Source organism: Podarcis cretensis (assembly GCF_951804945.1).
Source record: "Podarcis cretensis genome assembly, chromosome: 15".
NCBI lineage: Eukaryota > Metazoa > Chordata > Lepidosauria > Squamata > Lacertidae > Podarcis > Podarcis cretensis.
In genome coordinates, this window is record NC_137185.1 from 44,312,581 (window position 1) to 44,332,102 (window position 19,522).

Below are 19,522 nucleotides of genomic sequence, written 5' to 3' on the forward strand. Positions count from 1 at the left end.
GTTTCGTATACTGCACTGCACTGTAGTAGTTGCTTCTCCGAGGAAGGGGAAGCGACGGAGCCTCCATCTTTGTTGTGGGCAGGGCTTTCTGACTTTGTAACGTTGCTGCTCCTACGAAGGGAAGGCCACGACTCCGCCATTTTTGTAACGGGCGTTTCAATTTAGTTTAATTTAAGGTTAGTGATATACTGTACAGTATGACTCTAGCGACAGTGTGAGGAAAATTAAGCTGAGGAGAGTTGGGACTTGTTGGCAAGCCACATAATAAGCACTGATGAGGAATGCAACGTTACGGGGGTATTAGAGAAACACGTGCAGAACGAGTCTCGCTCGCAGGTCCCGTAACGGGAAGCAAAGGCCAGGAGGTGCTGTTAAGCGTTGCTTAGCACGAATCCTCTCCCATAGTCGGCGCTAGGAAGCCCCTCGCGTCGCTCTCTGCCTATTCTCATGTGCTATTTTATACATCATTTTCAGAGGTCACCAGCGCCCGCCAACCGAGAGAGAAGCCAGAGGCTGTTTCTTAATAAAACAATGTTTCTGATTCCACCCCGCTCTCTCCTCGGAAGTTTACTTAAGCTCTCACAAGTTGGTTTTCAAATATAAACTCATTGCGCTTAGTATTAAGTGCAAACAGTAATTCATCTTTTAGACTGATGTGATGCTTCTGTTTGAGAGGGGAAAAAAGGAAAATTTAAAACTGGTGATAAATGCAGGACTTTGAGGGGCAGGAACTCTTCCAATAAATTATTCTGCTCAGGCTTCTTTGTTAACACACAAAGTGAAGTTATTTTTTAAAACTAGCTCCACATTTACAAGAGGCTTTAGTAAGCAGGCTAGTCTCACTAGTCAACTGAAGGAAAAATGAAATAATTAAGAGCCATGATGCTTCATCAATGCAATGAGATTTATCCATTTATTTAGAATTTTCTACTGTTTTATCCTAGATGCCCAGGACAGGAAGCAACACAGATGAACATTCTGAAGGCAGAGAAATGGCAATTCTATGTACCCTTACATGGGATGAGACCCACTGGCCCCACTGAAAAGTACTCCTAAGTGAACATTCATAGAACCAGGCAGCACAGCGACAAATACCATAATAAGATAATATACGTGAAAGCTCTTTTTGCATCTGTCTTATTCATGCTAACTTAGGAGTAAGTAGCTTGAAGATGTTTGACTTCGGAGGAACTAAATGACATCACTGAGCGCATCCATGAAAAGATGTGCACCACTGCATACCTGCATGCTCACTCAGTCATCTGCACATGGGTGTTCCAAGGTGCTATTCATGGATGATCAAAAGGAAGCTGCCAATTGTAGATGGTGCCCTGAGTCTAACAACTGGTGGTTGAAGGAAGTTCAAGGGCCAGGACAAATAAACTACCTCTTGGTAACATCATTCTAGCTGCCTGTGGTTTTCTACCTGACATGCAAAAGTGTGAGCTCTTGAGGTGACTTGACAGCTAGGTTAAATGCTTAGCTCCATTTACAATTGCAACCCACAGCTCATCTATTCCAGAAAAGCCCTGTTGATCTTAATGAAACTGCTCTAGAGCAGGGGTGACTAAACGTTTCCATCATTGCTCCTTCAGGGGCTGTGCGCTCGGTGGTGGACGTGGCCAATAACTGGGAGTTGCCACTCACCCTCTCTCACACCAAGGCATGTCCTAGAGTCTAGAGTGAGCAAGATGATGCCAAGCTATATCCCTCTGTCATGTGAGCCAAGGGAAGCCATGCAGGTCTTGGGCCACTATCTGGTCATTTTAATGAGCTGGATGAGGGCCAAGAAAATGAACATTAATCCAGATACTCTGGAGATTCTCTGACATAGAGGTTTTCAAGGTCTGGGAGTTAAACGACCTGTTGCGAATGGGACTTGCACAAGCCCTGAAGGAACAGATCGTAGTCTGCAGTGCTCCTATATTCATCTTTGTCACTGGAGGCCCAAGCGTCACAGGGGCTGGGAGTGTCCCTCCCAAAAAGACCAGAAGCCTTTTTATTAGGGATAACGGGAACAGATGTCCCCACAAAACAGGTAAATCTATTTTTTTTATGCAGCAACAGCAGCACAAACATTATACTGTATGCACAAAAATGGCATGAAGAGGCAGTAACTACTAAAGAAGAATGGCAGCTGAAACTGACAGAATATGTAGAATTGGCAAGTTTGACTTGCAAAAATAGAGATAAAAAAGAGACTGACTTTAAGGAGGACTGGAAATGTTTGTGGATTATTTGAAAACTCTGTAAACAACTTGGATTTGAGTAAGAACAGCAGTGGAAAGTATCATGGAGGGGGGTTTTGTGTGAAGAAGAGTAATTATAATATGCAGCAAAAGTTGGAATTTGGGGAAACCATGGAGGGATGGAGGGGAAGTCCTAGGTTGGCTGATTGAATATTAAATTTGAAATGTTGAATTATTATGTATTTTCCAAATTTCTATAAATAAAAAGGGGGGCTGGGAATGTAAGCCAGAGTGCACGGAATGCTGTTTACCTTCCTGCCATGGCAGTACCTATTTATCTACTTGGTATGCTTTCAAACTGCTAGGTTGGCAGAAGCTGGGACAGAGCAACAGGAGCTCACTCCATTGCAGGGATTCGAACTGCCAACCTTCCAATTGGCAAGGTCAAAAGATTCAGTGGTTTAGACCACAGTGCCACCCGCATCTCTTCTGCTGTATTAAGCCAGCCCCCACCTCTGACTGCAGGGACAGGAAGAGGAAACCCCAGCTCCAGCCCTGGACAGCTACACTCCTGTGGCCAGAAGGATGGCAAGGGGCTCTGCTGCAGCTGCACCCACGTCCTCATAAGGAGCAACACCTGCAAGTTGACCTTAAGAAATTCAAAATATACATAAAACCAGCAAAAAAAATGTATATTAAAATACAGGTCAGCTTCACAAGTAGGCTTGCCTAAACAAAAAAGTTTTCAGCAGGCACTAAAAGTAACACAATGAAGGTGGAGTTCCAGTGTGTAGTTGCTGTCATGCTGCAAGATTGATTCCTTACAGGTGTGAGATGAACATTATGTGACAATTGTACAAGTGTCAGTCCCGTGGATTGATGTAGCCAAGGAAGCACATATGGGACCAGGTAATCCATGCAGGAGCTATCTGTTTGTGCAATAACCAGAGAGGTCCTTTTCTGATGTGTCCCTTCAGTTGTGGAATTCCCCACCCCTGACTCAGAGGTCACCATCTTTCTCTCTTTGCTTTCTGGTATCTGCTCAAAACATGGTTCAGTTTGGGATGTTTATAGATAGGCTCTGTAGTTATACATTGGTTGGTTGGTTTATGTTGCCATTGTGTATAGCTTTAAAATAATAATGATGATGATAACTGTAGTATTAGTAAAATTTATATTTTATTCTATCTAGACTAAGCAGGATATAAATGTTGTACATAAATAAATAGCAGCCTCTACTCCGTATGCAACAAAAAGACTTATGGGGTAGATGAACTTCATTGCCACATAACAGAAACCAGCAGCGCTCTTTTTCTAGAAAAAGAGGTGCCAGAACTCATCATGAACACCTCCCTTGTTCTCTTATTATGGCAATAGTGCTCACCTGAGAGGTGCCAGAACTGAGTTCCTGTGAGTTCCAGCTGAAAAAAGTTCTGGAAACCAGATACATGAACTCCCTCTGGCGCAGGGGTAGGCAACCTAAGGCCCAATTGCCTTCTAAATCCAGCCCACGGATGGTCCGGGAATCAGCATGTTTTTACATGAGTAGAATGTGTCCTTTTATTTAAAATGCATCTCTGGTTTATTTGTGGGGCATAGGAATTTGTTCATCCCCCCCCCATATAGTCTGGCCCCCCACAAGGTCTGAGGGACAGTGGACTGGCCCACGGCTGAAAAAGGTTGCTGACCCCTGCTCTGGAGGTTAATAAGTGTTGTTTGTTTGTTTTCATTTTATCCAAGATTTTCCAACTGTTCAAGTAATTGCAAATATGGAACTGTTTTAACTGTAGGGAGGAGACACAACACATTTTTCTACCACTAGATGACAGTAAACTGACTTTAAACTAAGAACATACTTAGTAAGATACAGCATTCTGCTGCTCCTGCTGCTGCTGCTGCTGCAAAGAAAATCAGTTTGCTTCCCCCAAATCCTACTCTGCAGAAGGCGTGAGGAATTATTTACTGGCAAGAGGTCGCCAGGTTTCCCTGCCTCCTTCTTGGTGGCAGGTTGAGGGCTTGACTCTCCAGGTGTGGCGGTGTGGCTGCTGTTGCTTTTAATTTTTTTGTATATTAATTTTGGATCATATGATTTATGTGGTAATGTTGAATTTGATTGTGTACTTTTTGACATTTTGTTTATTGTTCATGACTACTTTTGTTATGTTTGTAGCTGCGTAATTTTTTTATAAGTTTTAAGTCGCCTTGAACATTATTTTAACTTTGGAAAAGTAGCATACAAATAAAATGATTGATTGACTGAAATGAACAAGAGTGCCTTTAATACTATAAAAAAAAATACTAAGACTGTGCATGTAGCTTTCAAGATTCAGCCCAGCAGGAGCTGGCTGCAAATTATAGCATAGGGTAGTCTGCCTTCCTGCCCTCCCCTCTCCCAATTAACTTCCGTCTCCAGGGCCCATTATGTGCCCTCACCAGGGGCCACCCCTAGGTCTCAGGGTCTGGGCTGCTCCTGACCTGGCTCTGCTAACTGGCAGAGATCATTGTAGTGTAACCTCGGAACCTCTTTTTAGTGCCAGAGCTCTGGATCATGCAAATCTACTACAAAAGAAGAACGCTTCTAAATATTTGCAGATTGCCTTTCTGTCACCTCATAACTTCCAACCAACACCCATGCATTTGGAATTGCAGTGTGGGGAGGGAATGTTAAGCGTGACGTAGCTACTTGGTATATGACGCCAATTAGCCGTAGCTTAATCGAACTGGAGCCTGGCACACTTCTCTCTCAGCTGCGCCACTCTGCTCCGATCCTCCGTTCGCCACGATTGTAGAGTAAAACACAGCGGGCTGTCGCTCCTCGGTGTTTAGAAGATCAAACACACCCAGACATTAGTGTGTCTATTTGCCAGTCTTTATTTCAGCAGTAAAACAATAAAAAGACCTCTCTTGGTTTTCCCGGGACTCCGAGCACTCATGGCTGCTTCCGTCTCTCTCGAAAGCAGAGACAAAACAGGCAGTGGACTCAAGCCACTCCCTCTAGTCACGCCTCAGGACTGGAGAGACGTCATCCCGAACTCCTTAACCCTGTGAGTTCTGAAACTATCCACACCCCCTCTTCTGTCCAGTCCTGAGGTGACTTGGGTGTTTACCTTTACAGACCTCTGTGAGATCAGTCCCTTCCCCAATGCCTTGCGCCTTTTCCTGGTGTTCCTGTCAGGCACCTGTGGAACCTCCTCACAACTCCCAGGTTCGCACTGTGCGAAACCAACCCACGCATTAGTGACCTGAAACCTCTCAGGTGGAATTCCCTTTGTTGTGCGACTGGACCGCCTGGGCACAAACTCAGGCACTTCCTCTGACTCACTGTGGTCAGCAGGGGTGTCCTCACCATCTTTTTCCTCCCCTCTGACTTAACGCGTCTTCGGACCTTTTGCACTCTGCTAACAGGAGACGAAGGCTCACTCTTGGGCTCTCTTTTAACAACCTGTGGAGATGCCCAATCCTGTTCTTGACCCTGGTCAGGGACCTGGTCCTCAACAGGTTCAGCTTCTGCCTCCTTGCAACTCTGACCAGTTGCTTTCCTCCTTTGGAGATTGTACAAACATTGTTTTCAAAGCAAACCTTATACCCCTTCTGTAACAAATAAGGGACAGATAAAAGACAATGTTTCATCCCAGGTACCACGTAAACTTCCAACTGCCCCTGCAAAACAGAAAAATAAACACTTGCAACGTTAGACAAAGGTTTTTTTTCTCCATCAGCAAACTGAACAGTTTTTCCAGCTGGAACTGCCCTGCAATTCCACATCTCGACAGCAGGGGTCTCTGGAATCAGATTCCGGTTAGCTCCAGAGTCAATTACAAAGCACATGTCATTGTCTCTCTTAGAGCTGTCTTCAAACTTTGCAAGACTGGCCGTCAGTTGATAAGCATCATCATTGTCTAAAGCACGTACTCCTTGCGCGTTCCCACGCCTGGCCCCCTTGCCGGGCTGGTTTCCATGGAAACCTGGCTGATTCCCATGGGAAGCGACCTTGACAACATCCTGCCTCGTCTCCTTGCTTCGGTGGGGGCAAGAGCGACGCAGATGTTCAGTTGAATTGCAAACAAAACAGCGCCGAACGGAAAAAGCCTGAACCGTGCATTCCGCTGGCTTGGCTCCGCCCTTGCAACCGGAGCCCCCGGTGCCAGCTCTGCCCTCTCTGATACGGCGTTCCTCCTCATCACTCAAGCGTCCTGTCACATAAACCAGCGTCAACGCTTGAGGATCCATAGATTCCAAAGTTAGACACAAATTGTCATAACTTTTGTCCAGAGAGCTGAGCAAAATATACACTTTCAGCAAAATATACACTTTCAGCTCCTCAGTAAAGTTCACTTGCAACAGCCTCAGCTGGTTGAACACAGACAGCATCTCAGTTACATGCTTCCTGATGCTATCCCCAGGACGTAACTTCATCTCAAACAAGCGTCTGGTGGTGTGGATCTTTGCCCCAGCTGTGGTTCTGTGGTGCACCCTTTCCAATGCTTGATAGGCCTCAAAGGCAGTCTCCAGCCCCTCTACCAAAGGCAGCTGTGAACCATCCAAACTGAGCACAATAGCTCCTAGAGCTTTGTGATTCTTTCTCTGTGAAGCGTGGGCATTTGCAATGTCTGCCGCTGAAGCACCTGCCGCCGCTGGGGGTAGTGGAGGTCCCTGAACAGCCTCCCACAGCCCCTTGGCTACCAGCCATGCCTTCAGCTTTCTGCTCCATTCCGCCCAATTTTTTCCGTCTAATTTTTCAAACGGAACAGTGTATGACTCGTGGCTGTCTGCCATTTTTCTTCCCGGGGCCCCAGCTTACTCACGTAACCAGTCAGCTTTCCGGCACCCGGCTTTCAGCTGCTCTCAGCTCCTTCCAGCCAGCTGCTCTGCTGCCTCAGAACGCAGACAGGACCTCAGCTTTCTGTAGCGTCTTGGCCTCCTGGCTTCAAACACACACCGGCACAACGTCGCAACAGCTTCAAAGCAGTAATTAGCGATCCATAACCTGTTAAGCGTGACGTAGCTACTTGGTATATGACGCCAATTAGCCGTAGCTTAATCGAACTGGAGCCTGGCACACTTCTCTCTCAGCTGCGCCACTCTGCTCCGATCCTCCGTTCGCCACGATTGCAGAGTAAAACACAGCGGGCTGTCGCTCCTCGGTGTTTAGAAGATCAAACACACCCAGACATTAGTGTGTCTATTTGCCAGTCTTTATTTCAGCAGTAAAACAATAAAAAGACCTCTCTTGGTTTTCCCGGGACTCCGAGCACTCATGGCTGCTTCTGTCTCTCTCGAAAGCAGAGACAAAACAGGCAGTGGACTCAAGCCACTCCCTCTAGTCACGCCTCAGGACTGGAGAGACGTCATCCCGAACTCCTTAACCCTGTGAGTTCTGAAACTATCCACAGGGAAGAGAGTATGCCTTCCAGACAAGACTAAGAGTCAGCACATTTCTTTTTAGGCATTAGCCACTGGAATTCCTCTGAAGCTTATTGTAAATTTCTTAATGAGAAGATTAGTAGCCGAGGATCAACTGGACAGAGAGATGTTTTTATTCCTTTCTCATAACAACAGAGCTCAGGGTCCTGCCATGAAGCAGATGGAGAGGAGACTCAGGACGGGCAAAGTGAAGTACTTCCTTACACAGTTCGTAATTGCTGCCACAAGATCAGGCAATAACCACTCGCTTCCATAGCTTCAGTTTGGGCTAGGCAGACCCCTTTCAAGGTCCAAGGGTGATGCTCACCTGGCTTTGACCATTCTCCATTATACTAGCCATGAGTGTTGTCATACGTGGGTGTGGGCACCCCACATGCTACACAAACCACACACAGGGACACATTCATAGCATCACTGCAGTGGATTCGAACTTCCATTGCAGTGCCAGGACAGGAGGAGAGTTTTAAATACAGTGTCTCTGCCCAGGACTGCATCGGTATTTTTTCATTTTGCCAAAGTTGAGGTCCGGCAAGATATTATAATTACTTGGTGTGTGGGTGTGTATGGATCAGGCCCAGGACTGGGGGCTGGCTACTCCTGCTTTAAAAGGTGCTGGAGATATTTCTGGATAATTAAATGCTCAATGACTACTGCTCATGATGTCTATATGCACCCTCCATGTTCAAGGGCAATATGAATACCACCCGTTGTGGGGGGGGGGGCAACATCAAGTGGGAGCTGCCTCCTTCACTTCCTGCCTGTGGGATTTCTGGAGACATCAGCTTAACCACCATAGAAAACAGAAGGTGTTGGTTTAGACAGACTCTTAGTCTCTTCCAATACATTCTTTCTTGTGCTGAGTGAATGGGCAGTAAAATGGCAAATGTCATTCAATGTGAAGATGAATGTTGGAAGATTCAGGACAAAAGAAAGAAAATACTTCTTCATGCAGCACATAGTTAACCTATGGAATCTGCTCCCACAGTAGGCCAGTGGCGTAGCATAGGGGGGAGCACGGGGGGGGTTGCCCCAGGTGCAAAATTGTTAGGGGTGCAAAATTTCAACACCTGGTGCTGCCGCAATACAGCTGTGCTCTTCCATCGCTGGGCTCCATTGAAAATGGCTTCTCCATGTGAACCAGGAAGTACTGAACCAGCATGCGTCCTGCTTCTGTTTCCCTCCCACCCACCCTCTTCATGTGGCTCTGGGCACTGGCAACCCACGCTATGCCACTGCAGTAGGGAGTGTTGGCCACCACCTTGGATGGCTTTAAAAGAGGATTATACAAATTCGTGGAGGAGGAAAGGGCTGTCGATGGCTACTAGCTGTGATGACTGCACTCTGCCTCCATAGCTGGAGGCAGAAATGCCTCTGAGTAGCAGTTGCTGGAAACTACAGGAAGGGAGAGTGCTCTTCTGCTCAAATCCTTCTTGCAGGTTTCTTACAGGCATCTGATTGTCACCTGAGAGAACAGGATGCTGGACTAGATGGGCCACTGGCCTGACCCAGGAGGCTCTTCTTACGCTATTTTGTTCTAATTTCTGTAATGGATATTGACTGATAACAGCAGAGCTTGGTATCCTGTTCTCGTGTGCATTCCCACTTTACAAACAGTTGATAGTGTGGCCAAATAGTCCTAACCTACCATATGCAGTGTTCTGCATGTGCCCAGTCTTTTGCAATGTGCAAGGAATTCTTGGAAGCCTGAAGGAAATCCCTCAATATCACAGTGGAAACATATTGTTATGAAGGTTGCATGCCTTCCTAAATCTCTGCCGAACGATAGCAAAATTCCAGGGGGTTCCAGGCGCTCACCCAGGGTTGTGTTTCTGTTGGGAATTCAAGGCACAGTGGAGGCTAGTGTCTTTAAGAAATATGGTTTATTTTACACATATTTACACCTAAAGTCTTCAGAGTTGGGGGAGCAGAATGTTACACCCCAAGAGTGTCTCTCATTGCCCCTCTCTTAGCTTCAGCAAGCTGGGGTCCAAAGCAGCAGTCGGTCATGGCTCCCAGTCTCTCGGGGCAGCCTCTTCCAGCCAGTGCCAAGATGGTTCTGCCCTTCAGTCCCCACATGGAGTTCTGCCTACCTCCCCCTCCTTGTCCCCATAACACCTTGCTTATCCCTCTGTGTAAAAGGACACTTTCCCCCTGAGGGCACAGCCTGCCTCCTCTCCTGTTTCCAATCCTAAACCTTTCTCTGCTCATGGTGACCATGGCAACTCTGTTTTGCACAGACCCAAGGATCCTTCTTTGATGTGTAGGTAACTGGCCATTGTTTGATAATGGCTTGCATACATCCAGCCTGGTCAAGCTAGTTTTCATAGGCTAGTCCCAGAATTTCTGTGTTTGGCACAGTTCAGGAGAACTGCTGCAGCCTGAATTTTCCCTTCAATATCCCAAATATTATCACTTATTAATTTCTAACATTCATTAACTTTAGCTGTTATGGGTGCCCTTGTACCCCTAAACTCTATTACCCCAGATCTGCAACAGTATTAGGAGTTGAAGGAATGCCCAACCTCTGTGGGTCCTGTTGTGTCTCGTTAACATAGCTTTGCATGGATGTGATCACCACTGGGTCACACTGCTGGCACATATTTCCTGTGTCATCATTTGAGTGTTCCAATCATCTGAGATGACTAAGAAATATGGAATGGCTAGTCTGAAATATTAGAATTACTAGTCAGCCACATAAAAGAATGAAGAGGATTTGGAAACAGGTTGTGACAACACAATTCTAACATACCTAGGCTGAGTACACACCAGAATGTTAATGAGCCCATGGGTTGCACAAATAGGATTCTGTTTGAGTGCATGTTCGTTTGCACCCCCGGGTGCTTACAACTGAATTCTATCTCAATGTTTTCTGTCCACAATAGTGGGTGGCACTTGATAGCATGCATCCGCCCAGTGTGTTGTTGTCCCCTCCCCTCCCCACCTTCTCTGTGTTCCAGAAACCTCCGGCCATGGTGGGCATGTGTTTGTATGCAGCTAATTTATTCGTTTGTCTTAGCTACAAGTTTTCCAATATACCACACTCAACATGCCTCCCCAGCAGAAGTAGGCAATAGATGGCACTGAGTAAAACATCCCCATGCACTTAATGCCGTTACCAGCAGACACACAAGGTGCTCCAGTATACCCAGAGTTGGGTGACATGCAGTTTTATGTTGAGTCCCCCCCCCCCCCTTACCACATTATCGGCAGATCAGGAAAATCAGAATTGAATGAGGGTAAAGTGTGGGCCCAGAGGATTGGAGAAGATCAGTCTACATCCCAATCCCAAAGAAGGGCAGTGCCAAAGAATGCTCCAACTACCGCACAATTGCACTCATTTCACACGCTAGCAAGGTTATGCTTAAAATTCTACAAGGAAGGCTTAAGCAGTATGTGGACCGAGAACTCCCAGAAGTGCAAGCTGGATTTAGAAGAGGCAGAGGAACCAGAGACCAAATTGCAAACATGTGCTGGATTATGGAGAAAGCTAGAGAGTTCCAGAAATATATCTACTTCTGCTACATTGACTATGCAAAAGCCTTTGACTGTGTCGACCACAGCAAACTATGGCAAGTTCTTAAAGAAATGGGAGTGCCTGATCACCTCATCTGTTTCCTGAGAAATCTCTATGTAGGACAAGAAGCTACAGTTAGAACTGGATATGGAACAACTGATTGGTTCAAAATTGGGACAGGAGTATGACAAGGCTGTATATTGTCTCCCTGCTTATTTAACTTATATGCAGAATTCATCATGCGAAAGGCTGGGCTGGATGAATCCCAAACCGGAATTAAGATTGCTGGAAGAAATATCAACAACCTCAGATATGCAGATGACACAACCTTGATGGCAGAAAGTGAGGAGGAATTAAAGAAGCTTTTAATGAGGGTGAAAGAGGAGAGCGCAAAATATGGTCTGAAGCTCAACATAAAAAAAAAATGAAGATCATGGCCACTGGTCCCATCACCTCTTGGCAAATAGAATCATAGAATCATAGAGTTGGAAGAGACCACAAGGGCCGTCGAGTCCAACCACCTGCCAAGCAGGAAACACCATCAGAGCACTCCTGACATATGGTTGTCAAGCCTCTGCTTAAAGACCTCCAAAGAAGGAGACTCCACCACACTCCTTGGCAGCAAATTCCACTGTCAAACAGCTCTTACTGTCAGGAAGTTCTTCCTAATATTTAGGTGGAATCTTTTTTCTTGTAGTTTGGAACCATTGCTCCGTGTCCGCTTCTCTGGAGCAGCAGAACTCAACCTTTCTCCCTCCTCTACGTGACATCCTTTTATATATTTGAACATGGCTATCATATCACCCCTTAACCTCCTCTTCCCCAGGCTAAACATGCCCAGCTCCCTTAGCCGTTCCTCATAAGGCATCGTTTCCAGGCCTTTGACCATTTTGGTTGCCCTCCTCTGGACACGTTCCAGTTTGTCAGTGTCCTTCTTAAACTGTGGTGCCCAGAACTGGACACAGTACTCCAGGTGAGGTCTGACCAGAGCAGAATACAGTGGCACTATTACTTCCCTTGATCTAGATGCTATACTCCTGTTGATGCAGCCCAGAATTGCATTGGCTTTTTTAGCTGCCGCGTCACACTGTTGGCTCATGTCAAGTTTGTGGTCAACCAAGACTCCTAGATCCTTTTCACATGTACTGCTCTCAAGCCAGGTGTCACCCATCTTGTATTTGTGCCTCTCATTTTTTTTGCCCAAGTGCAATACTTTACATTTCTCCCTGTTAAAATTCATCTTGTTTGTTTTGGCCCAGTTCTCTAATCTGTCAAGGTCGTTTTGAAGTGTGATCCTGTCCTCTGGGGTGTTAGCCACCCCTCCCAGTTTGGTGTCATCTGCAAATTTGATCAGGATACCCCTGAGTCCATCATCCAAGTCGTTGATAAAGATGTTGAATAAGACCAGGCCCAAGACAGAACCCTGTGGCACCCCACTAGTCACTCTTCTCCAGGATGAAGAGGAACCATTGATGAGCACCCTTTGGGTTCGGTCAGTCAGCCAGTTACAAATCCACTGAGTGGTAGCATAGTCAAGACCGCATTTTACCAGCTTCTTTACAAGAATATCATGGGGCACCTTGTCAAATGCCTTGCTGAAATCAAGGTAGGCTACATCCACTGCGTTCCCTTCATCTACCAGGCTTGTAATTCTGTCAAAAAACGAGATCAGGTTCGTCTGACATCACTTATTTTTCAGAAATCCATGCTGACTATTGGTGATCACAGCATTCCTTTCTAGGTGCTCACAGACTGTTTGCTTAATGATCTGCTCCAGAATCTTCCCTGGTATTGATGTCGGACTGACTGGGCGGTAATTATTTGGGTCCTCTCTTTCCCCCTTTTTGAAAATAGGGACAACATTTGCCCTCCTCCAGTCTGCCAGGACTTCGCCTGTTCTCCAGGAATTCTCAAAGATGACTGCCAGTGGTTCTGAGATCACATCTGCCAGTTCTTTTAATACTCTTGGATGCAGTTCATCTGGCCCTGGAGACTTGAATACATCTAAACTAGCCAAGTATTCTTGTACTATCTCCTTGGTTATTCTGGGCTGTGTTTCCTCTGCTGAATCATTTGCTCCAAATTCTTCAGCATTGTTTTCTTTATCGGAGAAGACTGAGGCAAAGAAGGCATTGAGGAGTTCAGCCCTTTCTGTGTCCCCTGTTTGCATTTCACCATCTTCTCCTCTGAGTGAACCCACTGTTTCTTTGTTCTTCCTTTTGCTACGAACATACCCATAAAAGCCTTTTTGTTGCTTTTAACCTCTCTAGCAAGCCTGAGTTCATTCTGTGCTTTAGCTTTTCTGATTTTGTGTCTACACCTGCTGGCTATTTGTTTGAATTCCTCTTTGGTGGTTTCCCCCCTTTTCCATTTTTTGTACACATCCTTTTTAAATCTTAACTCAGTTAAAAGTTCTTTAGATAGCCACCCTGGCTTCTTTAGGCACCTTCCATGTTTCCGTCTCATTGGTATTGCCTGAAGTTGTGCTTTTACTATCTCCCTCTTAACAAACTCCCAGCCATCATGAACTCCCTTTCCTTTTAGTATTACTGTCCATGGGATCTCACCCAGCACTTCCCTAAGTTTTATGAAGTCGGCTTTCTTAAAGTCAAGAAATTGAGTCCTAGTATGCTTGGCTGCTCCTTTCCGCTGTATAGTAAACTTCAGAAGAGCATGATCACTCGCGCCTAATGATCCTTCCACTTCTACCCCAGTAATCAGGTCATCAACATTGGTTAGGACCAGATCTAAAATGGCTGTTCCTCTTGTTGCTTCTCCCACTTTCTGGACAATGAAGTTGTCTGTTTGACCTTATGCTCTTGGCTGAGTTTGACATCCAACAAATATCCTGGTAATTGAAGTCCCCCATTACTACTATCTCCCTTCTTTTTGCATGCTTGGCCATCTGTTCCAGGAAGGCATCATCTATGTCCTAGAAGGGGAAGAAATGGAGGCAGTGAGAGATTTTACTTTCTTGGGCTCCATGATCACTGCAGATGGTGACAGCAGCCACGAAATTAAAAGACTCCTGCTTCTTGGGAGAATAGCAATGACAAACCTTGACAGCATCTTAAAAAGCAGAGACATCACCTTGCCAACAAAGGTCCATATAGTTAAAGCTATGGTTTTCCCAGTAGTGATGTATGGAAGTGAGAGCTGGACCATAAAGAAGGCAGATCGCTGAAGAATTGATTCCTTTGAATTATGGTGCTGGAGGAGACTCTTGAGAGTCCCATGGACTGCAAGAAGATCAAACGAATCCATTCTTAAGGAAATCAGCCCCGAGTGCTCACTGGAAGGACAGATCCTGAATCTGACGCTCCAATACTTTGGCCACCTCATGAGAAGAGAAGACTCCCTGGAAAAGACCCTGATGTTGGGAAAGATGGAGGGCACAAGGAGAAGGGGATGACAGAGGATGAGATGGTTGGATAGTGTTCTCGAAGTTACCAGCATGAGTTTGACCTAACTGCAGGAGGCAGTGGAAGACAGGAGTGCCTGGCATGCTCTGGTGCATGGGGTCATGAAGAGTCGGACACGACTAAATGACTAAACAACAACCACCCAGTGTGGGCTGCCACTTGGATGAGAATGTCATGTAGATGTCTTGAAGAACATGTACCTGTGGGATGCACAGAATCCACTATAAAGTGATGTTTGTATACAGTCCTACTCAGAAGTAAAACTCATGTAGTTCAATAGGGCATGCTCCCAGACACTGGCAGACTGTAAGGTACCACTGTCTGGGGTAGGCGCGCAGGGCGCTCCCCTGAGTGAGGGACGCACTTGTGCGCCGCAACCCAGTAGAAGAGTCCACTCTGGGTCAGACCTTGGTCAGCTCCCTCATGCGCTGGAGCCAGGCTCCAATGAAGGAGCGTGTTGTGGGGGCACCTGGTTGCACCCCCTCCCAAAATTGCGCCCAGAACCGCGGGGGCCCTCAGCTCCCCCACACCATGCCATTGCTGCCAGACAAGTGGGCAGTCTGAATCTGGAGGATGTTGTGGCTATCAGCTTGGATGACTTTAAAAGTGGTTTAAACCAATGAATGGAAACCAGTCATGATGGCTGCATATTATTATCTCCAGTATCCGAGGCATTAGGTCTCTGTTGCTGAGGTTGCCTCATGTCCTGCTTGTGGGCTTCCCTTTGACACCTGACTGGCCACTGTGAGAACAAGAGGGCTAAAGGGGCCTTTGGTCTGATCCAGCAGGTCTCTCCTCATGTTCCTAAGCCTCCACATGAAGACAAAACCAGTTGCCAGGAAAGCGCCAAACTCTTCCCTGAACCACCTGTCCCTCACTCTTTTTTCAAGAAATGTAACAAGGCACCAATTTCCTGAGGCAGCCACGTTCGTCTGTCCAGGCAAATCTTGTAGCAGTTCCATATCTAACAGACTGATTACGGCACAAGCGTTGATGGTCTTACAGTGTAATTCCTAACATGTCTACTCAAAACCAAGTCCTATTAAACCGAGTGGGGGCTTACACTCAGGTGGGTAAGGCTAGTGTTGCAGCCTAATTTATATACTGTGTTAGAGAGGGAGATTCATAAAACAATGAAGGCAAGAAACCATCTCTGACAGTTCTATGCAAAGCTCATCTTGCATGCAAGATAAGAACAAAATGACCAGCACACACTGCAGTCTTTCTGATGGATTTACTAGTTGCAATGGGAAGGAAACTCACACGAACCTGATGGAAGCCATATTTAAATAGCATCCAATTTGGTGATAAATTAGAGCCCAGCAGCTTCTCTTTGTAGTCTTTTTTTGCCGAAGAACCATAGCACTCAGGTCATCAGCAGGAGAGACTGTAATGTTTTCCTACTGGTTCTGAATGTCACACTTTAGGGAGGTCAAGTGTTGTGTTCATTTGTCCTTTTGCATAAGGTAGCACTGTGTCTCTCCATTCCCTGTGCTGAATGACTCTGCTGGAGCCCCTTGCTCCACAGCCCTCATTTCTCTTCTTCTTTGATTCCCTTTGTCTCTGACAAATGCAAATCCTTCCTCTCTGCATGCCAGGTTGTTAGTCCTTGGGCTTTTTCATGAGTTACACTAAAAGTGCCTTGTAGTTTGGCATGTGTCACTTGTGAACGTTGTTGTTGGAGCCCTGAAAGCAGAGGAGAGCTACATTCTAGACTAGTAGTTCCCAAACATTTCACTCCCAAATTGCTGAAGGTCTTAGCAGACTACTTAATTATTTTTCTGCCTGATGTAGCAATTGTAATGTACTGTGCTAGATGCAAGATGCTTTTAAAGTTGTTGTTTTTTGCTTTTTTCTATTGTATTATACTCTATTACAATTTGAATACCACAGGATTCAAAGTGTAATACAATAAAGTGTGATATAATAAATACATGAAGCAATTATTACAATTAAAAATACAATTAAAAATCAATATGAATATATAATGTGATGGGTATGACCTCTTCTGTCTTCAATCAGAAATTCACAGACCACTAGAAAGAAGTTCATGGACCACTGCTGTACCACAGTTTGAGAACTTCTGTTTTAGCCAGTGTGCTTTTTTGTTCCAAGAGGATAAATAATGCAAATGAGTCATCTGGGTATTGCAAACAGATTGTTAGCAACAGGTATATTTTTTTTAAAAAATGAATTGCTGGATTTTCCATGGATTAAATGGGGAAGGGGAATTGGTTAGCACCCATTTGCCTCAGGAGACAGTGGAGTGGTGTGCCTTTGGGTATGAAGTCAAACTGTTGGAAGGTTGTGGAGCCCAATGCGGGAGAGACTTTGTTTTGTTGCAGTTGGGGCAGATGAAGGTGTCCAGTTGTGCTGCTGCACATGCACCAGGGTGTTTCTTCTCTCTGCGCTCATCCCAGTGGTCTTTCCTCCTCTGGATACACAACCTGACTGTCTCCAGGCGGTGTGGTTGCCTGCAATGGAGTCTCACAGGGCAGGGTGCACGAGCAGCTCCAATTCCACAATAAATGCCCATCTGGAAGAACTCTAAAGATATATTTGTACCTAAGTGCTGTTTAGGCCAAATGTGATAATCAAAGATGGTATGTGTAAGACAGAGTTTGCAGAGTCTGTTGCCCAGCAGATGTTGTTAGATGGCCAATTTAACAATGTTAGATTGGCCATTGTTATGTTGGTTGAGGCTGATGGGCGTTGTAGCCAAAGAACATCTGGAAGGCCGCAGTTCCCCACCCCCACTGCATCCCTGGTGCAAACGAAAACTTATGTAGCAAACTCATTCTCCAAGGACGGATCTTTATGCAGACAAAGCAGCAGCACTTATCAGCAAGTAGGAGGTATCAGCAGGCTTGAGAGGACACCAATATTTGAAGACTTATAATTATTTAAATAGAATAGAGGGACCCTCCAAAACAGCCCCATGATGACGGGGCGTACTCAGCAGCCACAAAAAACAGAGTGTCTGTTGGGCAGAGGAAAAACAGAAAAAAGTCAAAATGAAATGGAACAAGGCCTGGCTGGCTGACTCCCTGAGCAGCATCCATTCAAACGGCAACATTTTGTTGCAGATCCCACTTGTTGAGGCTAAAAGTGAACACACAAGTTATAGGTGCATTTAAATCGATTGATTTCAGTGGGGCTCAGTTCTGCATTGGATGTAGACCATAATGTCTGCTCTAGACCAGTCTTCACCAGTCTGGTGTACTCCAGATGTTGGGGGTGAAGCTGATGGGAGTTGTAGTCCAATAACATCTGGAGAGCAGCACGTTGGAGAACGCTGCTCTGGACGATGCGCTGCAGAATTATTTATACAAAATAAACCTCGCCCCGCATAATCGATCACAAGACGCGGCGAACAATGCCCGTCCACTTTGGGGACCAGCCCCCCCCCCATATTTTATTGGGGCGAGAGCTGATGGTTCTGCGAAGAGTCCCTGGGCGCCTCTGGCTCGCCTGCCCCTTGCAGATCTCGCCCAGCGCCCGGCCTTGCAGCCCGGCCTCCCTCCGGGCGCCCCGGCGCAGAGAGACTGCGGAGCTGCGCGCTGCCTTGCGCGCTCCCTCCCTCCCTCGGCGCAGCCATTGGCTGCAGCGCTGGATGCTGCGCCGGCTGAGAGCTGATTGGCCGAGAGGAGCCGGGCTCCGGCGGCGCCTTGCCTGCCTCCCTTGCCGGCTGCTGCTCGGCTGCGGAGCCGCGAAGTCCTTGCTCGCTCTACGCGGCGCCTGCTGGAGTCGCCGGATCGGGCTGCGCTCTGGCGCTCTCCTCTCTCCGCCTTCCTGCTCCGGCCCGAGAGCCGGCTTCTGGCTGGGAAGGCGCTCGGGGGCAGGCTCGCTCTCGCCCTCGCGGGCTTCCCGCCACCACGTTAACTTCCCAGAGGTCGGGGGTCTCCTGCGGAGCCAGGTAGGAGGGCCATCTGGCGGGAAGGGAAGGAGTCGCCAAAGCGAGGCGCCCTTCCTTGCTGCCTGGTCCGCTTAGTCCGTTTCTTGCCCGCCTTTGCTTCGAGGAGCTCGAGGCGGCTCCCCGGCGCTCCTTGCCCCTTGCAGCAACCTGATCAAGTCGGCTACGCAACCCGGGGAGGTACCGTAGTGGTTGCCGGGCCAGAGCAGGGCCGGGGAGGCGCAGGATCCCGTCTCGCTCCCGCGATGCCCCTGGGCCAGGCGCTGCCTCTCCGGAAAGGGGGGGGGGGGGCTGAGAGGAAAGGCAGGACATCCATGTAACAAGCAAAAATGAAGAGCAAGTCAAGCTCCCTGCCCCAAAGAGGTTGCAGTCCAGTAGGAGGGGAGAGCAGAGGGACATAGCTCAGTGGGTAGAGCATGAGACTCTTAATCTGAGGGTTTGGGGTTCAAGCACCACGTTGGGCAAAATATTCCTGCATTGCGGGGTTCGACTAGATGAGCCTCAGGGTCCCTTCCAACTCTGCAGTTCCAACTCTGCAGCATCTCTGACAATGACTCCCGTAAAAGCCTCAAGCAACTCACTTCATCTTCTCAGGGGACACATTTCGCCAAGCCGCCTGGTTTCCCCCTTTAGAGTAAAGGCCAAAGGCACCTCCAGGCAGCAGGACTTTTCTCCTCTGCTGAATGGGGTTGGGGGGGGGGAATGTTTGCTCTGGAGAATTAATGGATCTCGGGGTGGGAAATGCTGTAGGAGTGACACACTGCTGCAGCACAGAGCTCCCCCCTCAAAAACAAACCCATATATTGTAGGACAGGCAGCAGGAACCTGGTCCAAACAATGAGACCAGATAGTCAGGACACAGATCCTGTCAACCGATTCCTCCTCACTTTGGAATCTACTTAATGAAGGCAACTGGACCTGTCAGACTGAATTTCACTGTCCCGAAGGGGATGACCTTCCTTCACTCCCACAGCTCTGCCAAACATGGGGAAACCACCAAGAACTTCAGCTTGGTTCTTGCAAACAAGGAGCAGATAATGTTGCAAGAATAATAAAGCAG

At 47.0% G+C, this 19,522-nt stretch overlaps 1 protein-coding gene and 1 long non-coding RNA gene across 2 annotated transcripts in view; both read left to right on the plus strand.

The window, feature by feature from the left end:
- The first annotated feature begins 43 nt into the window (after positions 1-43).
- Positions 44-4,079, plus strand: LOC307203984. The gene is made up of 2 exons (XR_013833418.1): positions 44-176; positions 945-4,079. It is a non-coding gene; the product is annotated as an uncharacterized lncRNA (long non-coding RNA).
- A 14,270-nt stretch (positions 4,080-18,349) lies between these two features.
- Positions 18,350-19,522, plus strand: part of PHYHIP (phytanoyl-CoA 2-hydroxylase interacting protein) — a 50,511-nt gene continuing 49,338 nt past the window's right edge. The window contains exon 1 of the mRNA XM_079955250.1: positions 18,350-18,465. The gene's annotated coding sequence lies outside the window, so the exon portion shown is untranslated. The remainder of the gene's footprint in view (positions 18,466-19,522) is intronic.